This window comes from Sander lucioperca, chromosome 1, assembly GCF_008315115.2.
Source record: "Sander lucioperca isolate FBNREF2018 chromosome 1, SLUC_FBN_1.2, whole genome shotgun sequence".
NCBI lineage: Eukaryota > Metazoa > Chordata > Actinopteri > Perciformes > Percidae > Sander > Sander lucioperca.
The window spans coordinates 53360207-53375135 of NC_050173.1; the positions used below are offsets into that span (position 1 = coordinate 53360207).

General features: G+C 43.9%; 1 long non-coding RNA gene across 1 annotated transcript; it reads right to left on the reverse strand.

The window, feature by feature from the left end:
• Positions 1 to 1095: 1095 nt before the first annotated feature.
• Positions 1096 to 14250, reverse strand: LOC118495995. The gene is made up of 3 exons (XR_004898454.1): positions 14195 to 14250; positions 8969 to 8973; positions 1096 to 1106 (listed from the first exon to the last, which is right to left on the reverse strand). It is a non-coding gene; the product is annotated as an uncharacterized LOC118495995 (long non-coding RNA).
• Between the last annotated feature and the right edge of the window lie 679 nt (positions 14251 to 14929).

The following is a 14929-nucleotide window of genomic DNA, read 5'->3' on the forward strand; positions in this document are numbered from 1 at the left end:
TGCTAGCTTGGTTTGCAAGATTAACTCCCTCGTCGTCTGTCGCTAGCAGGATTGCTCTGGGAGTGACAGGTGTAGCGGTGTTGCTGCTACTTCTTTTGGTTACAGTTGCTGAGTTTAAAGCCTCCAGTCTTTTAGGCTTTTTAGCCTATGGTTGATTTGTAAAGAAATCCAAAATGCGCTTTTGTGCCATGGCTAGCTAACTTTGTACTGTTGACCAGCAGAGACCACAGGGGAAACTTTAAATGCAGGCACATGGGTCAAACACACTAACAGGAACAAACTGACCAGGCAAGACATGAACAACGATCTAACACCAGACAAAGGGAACACAGAGACTAAATACACTGGGAAAATGAGAAAACGAGGAACAGGTGACACTAGGACTGGGGAACAGGTGAAACACATTAGGAGTGGGCAGAGTAATTAAAAAAGGCGGGAAAACACAGGAAGTAAAACTAGACAAGACAGGGGGAAAAAACTGACTATCAAAATAAAACAGGAAACAGAACATACACTACTAGAATAACACACAACCAAAACATACAGAAATATGCAAACATGCAACAGAAATACAAACAACCCCAACAGAAATATCCATAACCACAACATGTTTATCTCTTACTTACCAAATTTTAAAATGTATTACATTTAATTTGTAATGAAATTAATTAGGTTTATATTAATAATCAATTTTTAAAAATGTATATTTTTTTATGGTTGTAGTAGTTTGTCCTTTCTCTAGGAGGTGCTGCAGCACCCTCCACACCCTTAGTTCCCGCAGCCATGAATTACGGTGGCCGACAGGGGCAAACGCCCTGCAACTTAAGAAAACACATGCAAATAGACAAAGCACAAGCAAATTAAGAAAAACAACTTCATTCATTTGACAACACGTGCAGCATTCAGCAAACACACTGCAAATACACACAACACAACCAAATACATAAACGCGCTGCAAATACCACAACACAACCAAATACATAAACACGCTGCAAATAAAACACGATGCAAAAAGAAAAGCACACAAACCCCAAAAACAAATGCAACAAAAAAACGCAGCATCCAGATTACACAACGGAAGTTCTCCAGACCTCTAGACAGAGCAGCTAAGTGGAACAGCTTGATTTTCGAGAGAGAGAGAGAGAGAGAGAGAGAGAGAGAGAGAGAGAGAGAGAGAGAGAGAGAGAGCCGGCGGGGCACATTCAATCTCAGAACGGTGTGCACCGTTGTAAAACGGTGTGAAACTGCTTTGAGATCATAGACTGTAAATATTAGGTCTATGTTTGAGTTATGTTTTCTATCGTTTGGTGGGTGTGTCTCGGCTCAGGTCACAGGTGATACTCAATCAGCAGAGACGTCTGTAAACTCGTAGTAATAAAACATTTAAAACTGCATCAGCGTTTAACGTTGATGTTTGTTTAAGCCATATTACATGAGAGGGTTTAATTTTGAGGTCCAAAAGGCGCATAACTGAAGTATAGGCCTCCTCAAGTGTAATATTGTGATTATACAACAACGATTACCAACAAAATAGGTGATCAATCTGTATTCATATTGTGGAGCAATTCGCTCTTGAAATACAAAAAACAAAAAACAGACAGGATTTCTAGTCCCTCCCTGTTTAGTAAACCAGCCGAATTACCGTGGGATTTATCAAACTGAATAAATCCTGCCCGCACATATAAACACAAAACTTCTTTGCTAACTCCATCGTGTTGTAAGTAAGACATCTGCTGAAAAAGTTATTGTATTCATTAGCATGACTGCCGTACTGTTTAGTTCAAAAACATCCAAAACACCAAAGTACGAAGACATAGGGACCAGACGCAAGCTTTTATTTTGAAAAGCTGAAGCTCGGGAAGGCACCTGCCAGGAGGGCATGAGACGGGAGCATAGATATATATATATACATATATATATATATATATATATTAGAGTTGAGCCGGATACTCGGCTGAAACGAGTATCCGGTACGGATAAAGCACTTTTGCAGAGTACGAGTATTATACGAGTAATACGAGTCAATATCTGTGCTCGGATTGAATAAAAATCCTCATTGGATAGTTGACTGTGTCTGCGTTCTGTGATAGGCTAGTCGTCACAGCGCCCCTCCCCTACACACACATACAGATGTATTGCGTTGTTGTGTCCCGCTCTGCTCACTCACACACAGAACATCTCTCTCTCTGTCTCTCTCTCTCTCTCTCTCAGGTTCGCCGGTCTTTTCCGTTAACGTTTAGGGTTTTTTCAGCTTCAGGTTTGTTTTTTACTTCGGTTTGTAGTACTTACTTATTAACCAGTAGAGTTCTGGTAAACGTGGGGTTTGTTCAGACGTGGTGCTTGGTAGAATGCGACTCGCGTTGCGTCTCTGCCTGTCGGAGATTTTTTTTCTTTTTTAAACCGTCAGCTGGCTCTAAACAGATCTGAAAAACAGCGTCGGACTATTTGATCCGTAAAACACAGTCCCCCCCCGCCCCCCTCTCTCTCTCTTTCTCTCTCTCTCTGTACACTCTTACTCTCTCTCTCACACACACACACACCCACACACACACACACACACACACACACACATGCCTGGTGTGGAAATAAAAAAAAAAAAAATCACACTGATCATAAAAAAATTAAAAGTTAAAAAAAGAAAGTTATGTTGAGTATGAAAACTCTCGTTCATTACATTGTACTTCATAATTGCAACCGCATGTGTTGTATTCATTGTTGTAAACTTGTTCTGTATATAGTTTGTTTGTTATCGTGATCAAAACCATTGATCTGAAGCTCAATGCTGATGCTGTCATGTAAATAGTTTTCTAATCAGCAATAAATATAACAATTTCTGATCAACCCATATCAATTGCATGCTTAAAATAACATACCGGTTAAAGCCCCGCCCATTTCAAGACAAACCGACCCACTTCCGGGTTAAATCCCGCCCACTTCCGGGTTAGGCCCCGCCCAGTCCGAGTGCAGATACAGATACAGATAATTCATATGGTTAACAGATACAGATAATGCTGTACTCGCTCATCCCTAATATATATATATAAATTTAATATACAGTCTATGGACGGGAGGCATGAGACGGGAGTTCTCCAGGCTGCAGCCATACCCGACTCTAATAAAAAGGCAGAGCGTTCTCTCCCCGTGGAGTCAAAAATCAAGCTGTTCCACTTAGCTGCTCCGTCTAGAGGTCTGGAGAACTTCCTTTGTGTAATCTGGATGCAGCGTTTTTTTGTTGCATTTGTTTTCAGGGTTTGTGTGCTTTTCTTTTTGCAGCGGGTTTATGTATTTGGTTGTGTTGTGATATTTGCAGCACGTTTATGTATTTGGATGTGTTGTGTGCATTTGCAGAGCGTTTGCTGAATGCTGCACATGTGTTGTCAAATTAATGAAGATGTTTTCTTAAATTGCTTGTGTTTTGTCTATTTGCATGTGTTTTCTTAAGTTGCAGGGCGTTTGCCCCTGTCGGCCACCGTAATGAATAGATACATACCTTAAAATGCAAAAACTCACAAGAAAATACAAATGCAGGGCTTAAAGTATTCTGGCACCGTGCCGGATCTCCGGCGTGCGGCCGTGATGGAAAAAAAAAAAATTGGGAACTTTCATGCCGTTTATTGATTTCACCTACCAATCATATGAGAGGAACGCAGCTCTAACTAACACAGGGCTGAAGTACTCAGGCCTGGTGCCCGATTTCTGACGTTTGAGTATTTTAGAAAAATAAATACATTAAAAAGTCCACATGGGATTTGTTTTGATGCGCTGGATTTAACCAATCATCGAACTTCCACCTACCAATGAAATGAGTTCTAGCCAATCAGAATCAAAGTAGGGCGGGTCTTTGCCGAAAAGTGAGAGTGCGGTGTGGTCTCCGTGGTAACGCAGCTAAAAAATATGGATGCAAAGTAACTTGGAGCATGTAGATACAGCTTTAGTTGAGAAAGGAGTTAAAAAAACAAATGGCGCTGGGCATGAATAGAGGACAAGAGGAAAAGGGTGGAGACGGGAAGCTGTTTTAGCACTTGGTGCCTCAAATTGAGGGAGCCGGGTGCTTGCTTCTGCAGCGCATGTTCAAGGAAGACACTGTACGGCAGCAGTAAGAAGTGCTTGCTAGTCGTTAGATGCTAGTCACAAAGCTTCGGTCCGTGCACTCTGTCATACGAGTACATTACCGGCAATGACGGCTACCGCTGCGACTACTCCTTCACTGACCGACCGTGTTTGTGATACAAACAATACGTGTGTGCATATTCATAGCGGAACACAATTTGTCATTAACGATGGCCACTGTGTAAAAGCTATCTAAAGCCCAAACTGCCTTGACAAAGCTGTCTGTTTGGAATCAGCATGGCAGGTATTTAAACATGGCAGGTATTTAAACATAACGGCCTTGCCCCAGAGTTTAGACGTCTAGCTATATGAAAAGCTATACAATGCGACGTTTTTAATAAGTGTACATGAAGCAACTAGCTAATATCAACATGGACAAAATCATGAATGTACTAATTCGCTTTTTTGATGATGACCTGGCCAAAGTAACAACACAACATCTATACATTTTTGTTTTCACAATGATTCATTGTAGGATTATGATATTATCGCAAATGTATCCAAAACTTTTTGCTTCTTAAAAATTATGACTTATTATTGTGTAATGTAAGAAGGACTAACTGTTTTGCCAGTCAAATACCCCCCCACCTTCAAAAAATAGTTTCAGGCTCAGGATTTTTTTTCACTTTAAAAAGGGATACTTCACCGATTTAGCATTAAGCTTTGTCTCAGTAGAAACACGGTAGTATTTTTGAATGACTGTGCTTCCCTCCCTCATGTTCCCCTGAGAGGGGAGATCTCTGTATTGTGGGTCTGGAAAAAAATCTTCCGATGACGTAAAACGACGATTTTTGCGTCATCGGAAGATTTTTGCCCAGAGGCAAAGGACTACAGCCAGTACTAGGAGCTACTTCCGCATAGCCCATAGCGGGTTGGACTCCGGCATTCTCCAAAATCTCACGAACCAAAACGACTGTCAGCCATCTTGAATCCTCGCGTAGCTTAGTGGCTTCTCAGTATCAAAACTTTAGATAGATTTAGTCATCCCGAAGGAAATTTCAGAACAACAATTATGTGCATTCAAACTACCGCACACGTGTACCACCGGGATACATTGGTACAGATCAAAGAATATGCAGGACACTTTATTACAGACGAAATACTCGACACAGCTTCGCCCGCCTGCTATGGAGACCAGCGGAAGCCTCTGGCCGGTGAAGGGACATCATCAGCGGGGAACGTTGAATGAGTTTGCCTGTGGAAAACTAACGCTAGTCGGCCACCTGTTCCATCAATCCTACTTGCAAGTGTCTGCTCATTAGACAACAAACTGGACTACATCCAACTTCAATGAAACTCCCAATGCGAGTTCAGAGACTGCTGTGTTTTTGTTGTTGTGGAAACACTTGCTGTCTCGAACTATCCAGCTACGGACTATCCAGCTACCAGTCTAGCTACTCTACTAGCTCTGTCGCCGGGTAAGACTAGCTAGTGGAGGTGAGCTGTGTTAACACGGACTGCCTGGTGCAGAAATGGGGGTGCTTGTATCCAACTAACTGCTAACTGCTGGTGGAGTTTGTGACTGTTAAATGCCGACCATTCTACATTACACGCAAATTTGTATACTCGGTGATACAGTCTACCTAGCACTAATGCTAGTAGCTAGCTATGTGTTAGCTGAACTTTACGGAGCATATCATGTGTGTCCATTGGAGGGACAGTCGCAGCTAATGAAACCCCTAATGTTCACAAAAATTCATTAAATTGAAATCGGACACCATAGTTAGCTTTATAAGACCTTGGGGTAGATGTTATGTAAGTGGCATGACGAAATTCAAACTGTAATTAAAGCTGCAAGCAGCGATGGACGGGCCCTCGCGCCTCGGCGCATCGGGGTTACCGGCGGACGCCGCTCCTTGCGACCGTGCATTTGCGCGGCACTCAGACGCCGCAAATCGTCATCAATGAAAAGGGAACTCCCTGCCTAGTGCAACAATACCTCACACAAGACTCTACGTCATACAGTTAATTTGCTGTGAAAAGGGGCGTGGCTAAATTATAGGGGGCGGGTCAAACCATCACCAATTAAAAAGGAAGTCTCTGCTGAGTTCATTGATACCTCACATAAGACTACCATAAACAGGTCACCATGTATGAAAGGGGGCGTGGCTAAGCACAGAGGGGTGGGCCAAACAATCACCATTGAATAAGGAACTCTCTGCTGAGTTCAATAATACCTCACACAAGGGTATACCTTAAACGGTGTAAATGCTATGAAAGGGGGCGTGGCTTGAACATAGGGGGTAGGGCCAAACCATCACCAATGAAGAAGGAACTCTCTGCTGAGTTCACTGATACCTCACACAATGGTCAACCTTAAATCGTTCAAATTTTATGAAAGGGGGCGTGGCTTAAGCATAGGGGGCGGGCCAAACCATCACCAATGAAGAAGCAACTCTCTGCTGAGTTCAATGACACCTCACACAAGACCCTACCTTAAACGGTTCAAATGTTATGAAAGGGGGCGTGGCTTAAGCATAGGGGGCGGGCCAAACGATCACCAATGAAGAAGGAACTCTCTGCTGAGTTCAATGACACCTCACACAAGACTCTACCTTAGATGGATCAGCATTCATGAAAGGGGGCGTGGCTTAAGCATAGGGGGCGGGCCAAACCATCACCAATGAAGAAGCAACTCTCTGCTGAGTTCAATGACACCTCACACAAGACTCTACCTTAAACGGTACAAATGTTATGAAAGGGGCGTGGCCTGAGTAAGTGGGCGTGGTTATACTATAGGGGCCGGCTCATTATCACATGTAGACCACACATTCTAAGTTTCATGTAAATCGGATGATGTTTGTCATATAAGGCGCATTTCCTGTTGCCAGCGGGGGGCGCTATGACCAAAAGTCAAATATGGCCTGTAGGTGTCCTCAGGCCTGGACCCTTGTGAATCGTGAGAATTTTCGGGCAGATACGACAACGTACACTCAAGTTACAACAATTTATTTGTTCATCGCTCAACACTCAAAATGGCCGCCACGCCACGCCCACACCGTCTGACGAAAAGTTTTTCTTTTAATAACTTTTCATCTTTAAGGTGTTGGGATGATACAGACCAAGTTTGAAGTACATCGGATGAAATCTCTAGGAGGAGTTCGTTAAAGTATAGCACCTTGACTTTTAGGCCTACTTCCTGTTGCCACTAGGGGGCGCTATGACTTTAAGTAAATATCGGCCTTTATTTGTCCTCAGGGTTGGACTCTTATGAATCCTGAAAAGTTTCGAGCCAATCGGACAATGTACACTCGAGTTACACCCACTTCCTGTTTCGGTGGCGAAACGCACAAAATGGCCGCCCCGCCACGGCCATGCCCTATGACGAAAAGTTTTTCTTTTAACAACTTTTCATCTTTAATGTCTTAAGATGGCACAGACCGAATTTGAAGTTGATCGGATGAAATCTCTAGGAGGAGTTCGTTAAAGTACGACGTGTGGAAATGGCCAAAATCGCACTAATTTCGAACTTTGAAATCAAAATGGCGGACTTCCTGTTGGGCTTAGGGTATGGCTTCAATGACGTTTGTTGTACATCTTGACATGATACATATGTGTACCAAGTTTCGTGAGTCTGCGTTAAACGCACTGCAGGGGCTCAATTTTTTTAACTTTGTAGGGGGCGCTAGCGAGCCATTTTTGCGCGGCTATTCCCGAAACCCTTAAAATACGTAAATTTTCACCAGACTTGATGCGACCGCCAAATTTGGTGAGTTTTTGAATATGTTAAGCCCCTCAAAAAGCCAATTCATTTGCCGGGAAAAAGAATAATAATAATTCCTTCAGTTTCAATAGGGCCTTCGCCGCTGTCGGCGCTCGGGCCCTAAATATACGAAAGTTATGCCAAAAATGAAGCTAACTAGCTGCTATCTGTACACATAGGATTGGAGGGACAGTCGCAGCTAACGAAACCCGAGAAACGGTGACTTTCACTGGGTATGGAGGTTGCCGCTTTCTCGTCAGACTGTGTGGAGCTCCTAAAGTCCGACACGTCTTACCAAATTTGCAATTAGCCATCAATTTTCGTAAAACGGCCCATATTTGAGCTTTATATAGTTGATTTCTCGCTTAAAAAAGTATCAGAAGTGAATTTAATAACGAAATAGCCCGACAAACAATGTATAACTTTATAGTGTCTGAAATATGAGACCTGCTGTTTCGTCTCCAATGTGTTTTACACATGGTTTTACAGCCTACCAAGCGCTAATGCTAGTATGTGTTAGCTGAACTTTACGGAGCATATAATGTGTTTCATATGTCGTTTGTATATAATGTCGTTTTTATATATTTGAATTGTGTAACCACTTGAGCCACAGTGAAACGTTGTTTTGTGTATATGGTTGAAATGACAATAAAACACAGTTGAATTGACCGTCTGTAAACGGTAGGCGTGGCTTGGGAGTGGACTCAGAGCAGCGAAGCAAGTGCATTCTGGGATTTGGTGTCTTTCATCCACATGAGCCAAAAACACATTTCCTGGCTTTTCTCGGCCTAGAAGGGACCAATTTAAATTTTTTTTTTCACATTTATACTACATAAGTGACCCAATTTAAAGATATATTCAGCTTTCCAGCGGTGAAATATCCCTTTAAGCCCTGCAAATGGTATGGAAAGGCAACAATCACAAGAACATGTAGCAGTTATGTTTTTCTCTCTGCTGAGCAAGCCTAATTTTACCTTGTGTCCTGCTGCTTTCATTTATGGTAATCCTCTCTGAAAGATGCTTGAGATCCTGAAAGCCTGTTTTTGACCAGGTTCCTTCCGATGCTAATAACACACATGGGAAGCTTAAAAAGGGATTTCTCTGACAAGCTAGCAGTTAGCCATGTTTTCCTGGATTATCTTTTACCAGCGGTACAATATCTCTTGGCTGGTGGGCACAGATGTGTTTAATCTCAAGTTTTTCCAAAAGTTACCCAATGTGCTGTAGAAGATAGTCCACATCGCTCATGGTGACTGCAGTCACTATATTCTTTACAGGAAATACTACCTTCTGCCAACTACACGCCAATGATAACAGTATTTGGCAAATAGCCAATCAAATCCAGTGGCAACAGAAAAGAAACAGTGTAACTCTCTCTCTCTCTCTCTCTCTCTCTCTCTCTCTCTCTCTCTCTCTCTCTCTCTCTCTCTCTCTCTCTCCTCAATGTTTACTGCATAGGCCCTTTTACTTGATATTCATACAGATAAAACCTGTGTCATTAACAATGCCTGAATTCCTATTAGGAGGTTACAGTTACTGTATTACCTGCATCAGTGATTTTGCTGCTATGCAGAACTTGATTGAAGTGTCCAAAAGGTTTTTTAAACCAAGGAGCCCCTTCATAAGACTAATTTCTGTCATTTCCTCCTGGATGGTGTCAGGTCATACTGATTGCTGATTGTCCTGCAGCTGCACTGATTGTTGATTGTCCTTCACCTGGTGCTGAGGCAATGTAATGTAGACGGTTGGTCTAGTATCCTCAACCTCTATGAATTTGGAGTCCTGCTTTTTTAGGCCTCCAGACATCTCTTATTTGAGCACCAGGTTGTTGAGTTTGCTGCCAAAAATCGCAGTTGGAATGGGGCTGAATATTTTAAAAGGATAAAAACATTAGAGAATCTTGCTACGTACTCCCTTTGGCACCTCTAAAGAATAACTCTCCTCCCTCCTAGACATCAAATAATAACTTAATAACTCAACATTTGATCTGCCACCAGTTTGTTCAAGGACATCAAAATGCAAAATTGAAGAACAGGAATGAGGAGGCAGGAGAGCCTTTGAGTTCTTTGGTATGATAAAGCAAGTACCATTTCAGATGACTTCTTCTGATAGGAACACAAAATCAGAACAGATTATTTTATAAGAGCTAAAATTCATTGAAAACAATATACAGTGCCTTGCCTTACTTTACAACAAGTGGGACACAATCATGAAGTGGAACGACATTTATTGGATATTTCAAACTTTTTTAACAAATAAAAAACTGAAAAATTGGGCGTGCAAAATTATTCAGCCCCTTTACTTTCAGTGCCGCAAACACTCTCCAGAAGTTCAGTGAGGATCTCTGAATGATCCAATGTTGACCTAAATGACTAATGAGTATAAATAGAATCCACCTGTGTGTAATCAAGTCTCCGTATAAATGCACCTGCTCTGTGATAGTCTCAGAGGTCCGTTTAAAGCGCAGAGAGCATCATGAAGAACAAGGAACACACCAGGCAGGTCCGAGATACTGTTGTGGAGAAGTTTAAAGCCGGATTTGGATACAAAAAGATTTCCCAAGCTTTAAACATCCCAAGGAGCACTGTGCAAGCGATAATATTGAAATGGAAGGAGTATCAGACCATTGCAAATCTACGAAGACCCGGCCGTCCCTCTAAACTTTCAGCTCATACAAGGAGAAGACTGATCAGAGATGCAGCCAAGAGGCCCATGATCACTCTGGATGAACTGCAGAGATCTACAGCTGAGGTGGGAGACTCTGTCCATAGGACAATAATCAGTCGTCATCCATCTCCATCCATCCATCTTCTTCCGCTTATCCGGTAACGGGTCGCGGGGGTAGCAGCTCCAGCAGGGGACCCCAAACTTCCCTTTCCCGAGCCACATTAACCAGCTCCGACTGGGGGATCCCGAGGCGTTCCCAGGCCAGGTTGGAGATATAATCCCTCCACCTAGTCCTGGGTCTTCCCCGTGGCCTCCTCCCAGCTGGACGTGCCTGAAACACCTCCCTAGGGAGGTGCCCAGGGGGCATCCTTACCAGATGCCCGAACCACCTCAACTGGCTCCTTTCGACGCGAAGGAGCAGCGGCTCTACTCCGAGCTCCTCACGGATGACTGAGCTTCTCACCCTATCTCTAAGGGAGACGCCAGCCACCCTCCTGAGGAAACCCATTTCGGCCGCTTGTACCCTGGATCTCGTTCTTTCGGTCATGACCCAGCCTTCATGACCATAGGTGAGGGTAGGAACGAAAACTGACCGGTAGATTGAGAGCTTTGCCTTCTGGCTCAGCTCTCTTTTCGTCACAACGGTGCGATACATTGAGTGTAATACCGCACCCGCTGCGCCGATTCTCCGACCAATCTCCCGCTCCATTGTCCCCTCACTCGCGAACAATACCCCAAGGTACTTGAACTCCTTCACTTGGGGTAAAGACTCATTCCCTACCTGGAGAAGGCACTCCATCGGTTTCCTGCTGAGAACCATGGCCTCAGATTTAGAGGTGCTGATCCTCATCCCAGCCGCTTCACACTCGGCTGCGAACCGATCCAGTGAGTGCTGAAGGTCACAGGCCGACGATGCCATCAGGACCACATCATCCGCAAAAAGCAGCGATGAGATCCCCAGCTCACCAAACTGCAACCCCTCTCCACTCCGACTACGCCTCGATATCCTGTCCATAAATACTACAAACAGGATTGGTGACAAAGCGCAGCCCTGGCGGAGGCCAACTCTCAACTGAAACGAGTCCGACTTACTGCCGAGAACCCGGACACAGCTCTCGCTTTGGTCGTACAGAGATTGGATGGCCCTGAGAAGGGACCCCCTCACCCCATACTCCCGCAGCACCTCCCACAGTATCTCCCGGGGGACCCGGTCATACGCCTTCTCCAGATCCACAAAGCACATGTAGACCGGTTGGGCATACTCCCAGGCTCCCTCCAGGATCCTTGCGAGAGTAAAGATCTGGTCCGTTGTTCCACGACCAGGACGGAATCCGCATTGTTCCTCTTCAACCTGAGGTTCGACTATCGACCGAACCCTCCTTTCCAGCACCTTGGAGTAGACTTTACCGGGGAGGCTGAGAAGTGTGATACCCCTGTAATTGGCACACACCCTCTGGTTCCCCTTTTTGAAAAGCGGAACCACCACCCCGGTCTGCCACTCCTTAGGCACCGTCCCCGACTTCCACGCAATGTTGAAGAGGCGTGTCAACCAAGACAACCCCTCCACACCCAGAGCTTTAAGCATTTCTGGACGGATCTCATCAATCCCTGGGGCTTTGCCACTGTGGAGTTGTTTAACTACCTCAGCAACTTCCACCAGGGAAATTGACGACAATCCTCCATCATCCTCCAGCTCTGCCTCTACCATAGAGGGCGTATTAGTCGGATTTAGGAGTTCCTCAAAGTGCTCCTTCCACCGCCCTATTACCTCCTCAGTTGAGGTCAACAGCGTCCCATCCTTACTGTACACAGCTTGGATGGTTCCCCGCTTCCCCCTCCTGAGGTGGCGAACGGTTTTCCAGAAGCACCTTGGTGCCGACCGATCATATAATATAATCAGTCGTATACTGCACAAATCTGGCCTTTATGGAAGAGTGGCAAGAAGAAAGCCATTTCTTAAAGATATCCATAAAAAGTGTCGTTTAAAGTTTGCCACAAGCCACCTGGGAGACACAGCAAACATGTGGAAGAAGGTGCTCTGGTCAGATGAAACCAAAATCAAACTTTTTGGCAACAATGCAAAACGTTATGTTTGGCGTAAAAGCAACACAGCTCATCACCCTGAACACACCATCCCCACTGTCAAACATGGTGGTGGCAGCATCATGGTTTGGGCCTGCTTTTCTTCAGCAGGGACAGGGAAGATGGTTAAAATTGATGGGAAGATGGATGGAGCCAAATACAGGACCATTCTGGAAGAAAACCTGATGGAGTCTGCAAAAGACCTGAGACTGGGACGGAGATTTGTCTTCCAACAAGACAATGATCCAAAACATAAAGCAAAATCTACAATGGAATGGTTCACAAATAAACATATCCAGGTGTTAGAATGGCCAAGTCAAAGTCCAGACCTGAATCCAATCGAGAATCTGTGGAAAGAACTGAAAACTGCTGTTCATAAACGCTCTCCATCCAACCTCACTGAGCTCGAGCTGTTTTGCAAGGAGGAATGGGCAAAAATTTCAGTCTCTCGATGTGCAAAACTGATAGAGACGTACCCCAAGCGACTTACAGCTGTAATCGCAGCAAAAGGTGGCGCTACAAAGTATTAACTTAAGGGGGCTGAATAATTTTGCACGCCCAATTTTTCAGTTTTTTGTTTGTTAAAAAAGTTTGAAATATCCAATAAATTTCGTTCCACTTCATGATTGTGTCCCACTTGTTGATTCTAAACAAAAAATTATATTTTTATCTTTGTTTGAAGCCTGAAATGTGGCAAAAGGTCAAAGTTCAAGGGGGCCGAATACTTTCGCAAGGCACTGTATATCTCCTGTGTTGTGCCGTTGAATTACTCCACAAGGCCATTGTTCTGTGGATGGTAGGGGGAGCACAGGCTTCTTTTGATGCCCAGACTCTCACACAAGCCATAGTTGATCTTAAAATGATCAGTTTGGACAAACATGAAATAAGTCAGCATAGCAACAGTTACATACTGGGGACTAATAGTGTAGTTTTACTGTAACTTGTTGTGAAACTGTGAGTCCTGGTCTGTTAGCAGTCTTTTAGGTGCACCAAATTAGTAAAAGAAATCAAGAATAAAACTGGTCACCTCATCTGCCGTTTTGCTCTTTAGTGGGCAGGCCCATTTGGTGAAATACCAAACCATGACACACAGAACAATCGCATGGGTTGTGCCAACTGTGAGACCGCACAGGGCCTCGCGCATGCCTGCTTTGCAATCATGCAGTTTCTTTTTTTTTCTCTTTCCTTTTTTTATGCCTGTTCTTGACTCAGTGTGCTCTAAAATGAAATTCCGATTGGTCAAAAAATCCCCCCAAATTTTTTCCTTTATGAAGTTACGTTAGTGCGCTTTGCAAAAGTGTGAGCAAGGACGAAGGAGACGGGAGAAATAATGTCAGCTACACGACAGCGCAACCGATTTCGCAAACGCTGGACTACAAAGACTTTATTGCTGAGTTTGCGAGCTAGAAGGCAAGGAAAGTGACTATACTTTATCTAGCATGGTAAGTCGGACGCTATACTGTATAAAGCTATAGAAAGAATATAAAGTGACATGCAGCTGAGCTTTCATGCCGTAGGTCAGATGGCCTATTATTCTGACTGCTAAATAGTCCGTTATCTCTCTTAACACCAAACTACAAATATAACTATCTCTGTGACAATGCCTTTCATTCTATCTATTTTGGCGCACACACACACACACACACACACACACACACAGGGATATGACTATATAGCTGTCTGAATAACTGTAGTCCTCGTGCAGGTTGACAGTTATTCTTGCACGTGTATCACTGTGTATGTCAGTGAGCAGGGCCCTGCACGTTAAGTTCCCACAGGGCCTTGCACCCACCTGCGACGGCTCTGATGACACACATGTACTGGTTTCCACTATCTGTTAGAGTAAGTTTACCTACTGAGTCCATCCCAACAAGTTTGAGAGGCTCCGTTACAGGGAAGAAGAAAAAAGACATGATCATTATATCACTGTGGATGCCATTGTTTCCTTTACCTCTATTGGATAATATTCTCTCTTTTCTTTAATATTGGCTCTCTCAGACTGGCACCGTAGACACTGGGCAATCTAAACAGACAATGCAATTTCAAAATGATGACCAATATGTTGCAAATGAAGTGAAAACTAAAAGCAGGCCTTTGAGCATACAGTATCAGCAGGCATAGTCATCATGAAATCACCCAGGATGGACTGTTAGTGTTACATTCAGAGACAGACTGTCTACATTTGCAAAAATAGACATTTCACTCCGTTGTGCTCCACTATTGAACCTGAATGTGTGTTCCACCCAGGTTCCACCTCATTATTTTGAAGATACCGACTCACCCACTTGTGAATGTCATCCACCATGCCAGGCCAATAGTAGCAGTTTATAATTGCACTGTGGGTTTTCTCCACTCCAGTGCCCACCG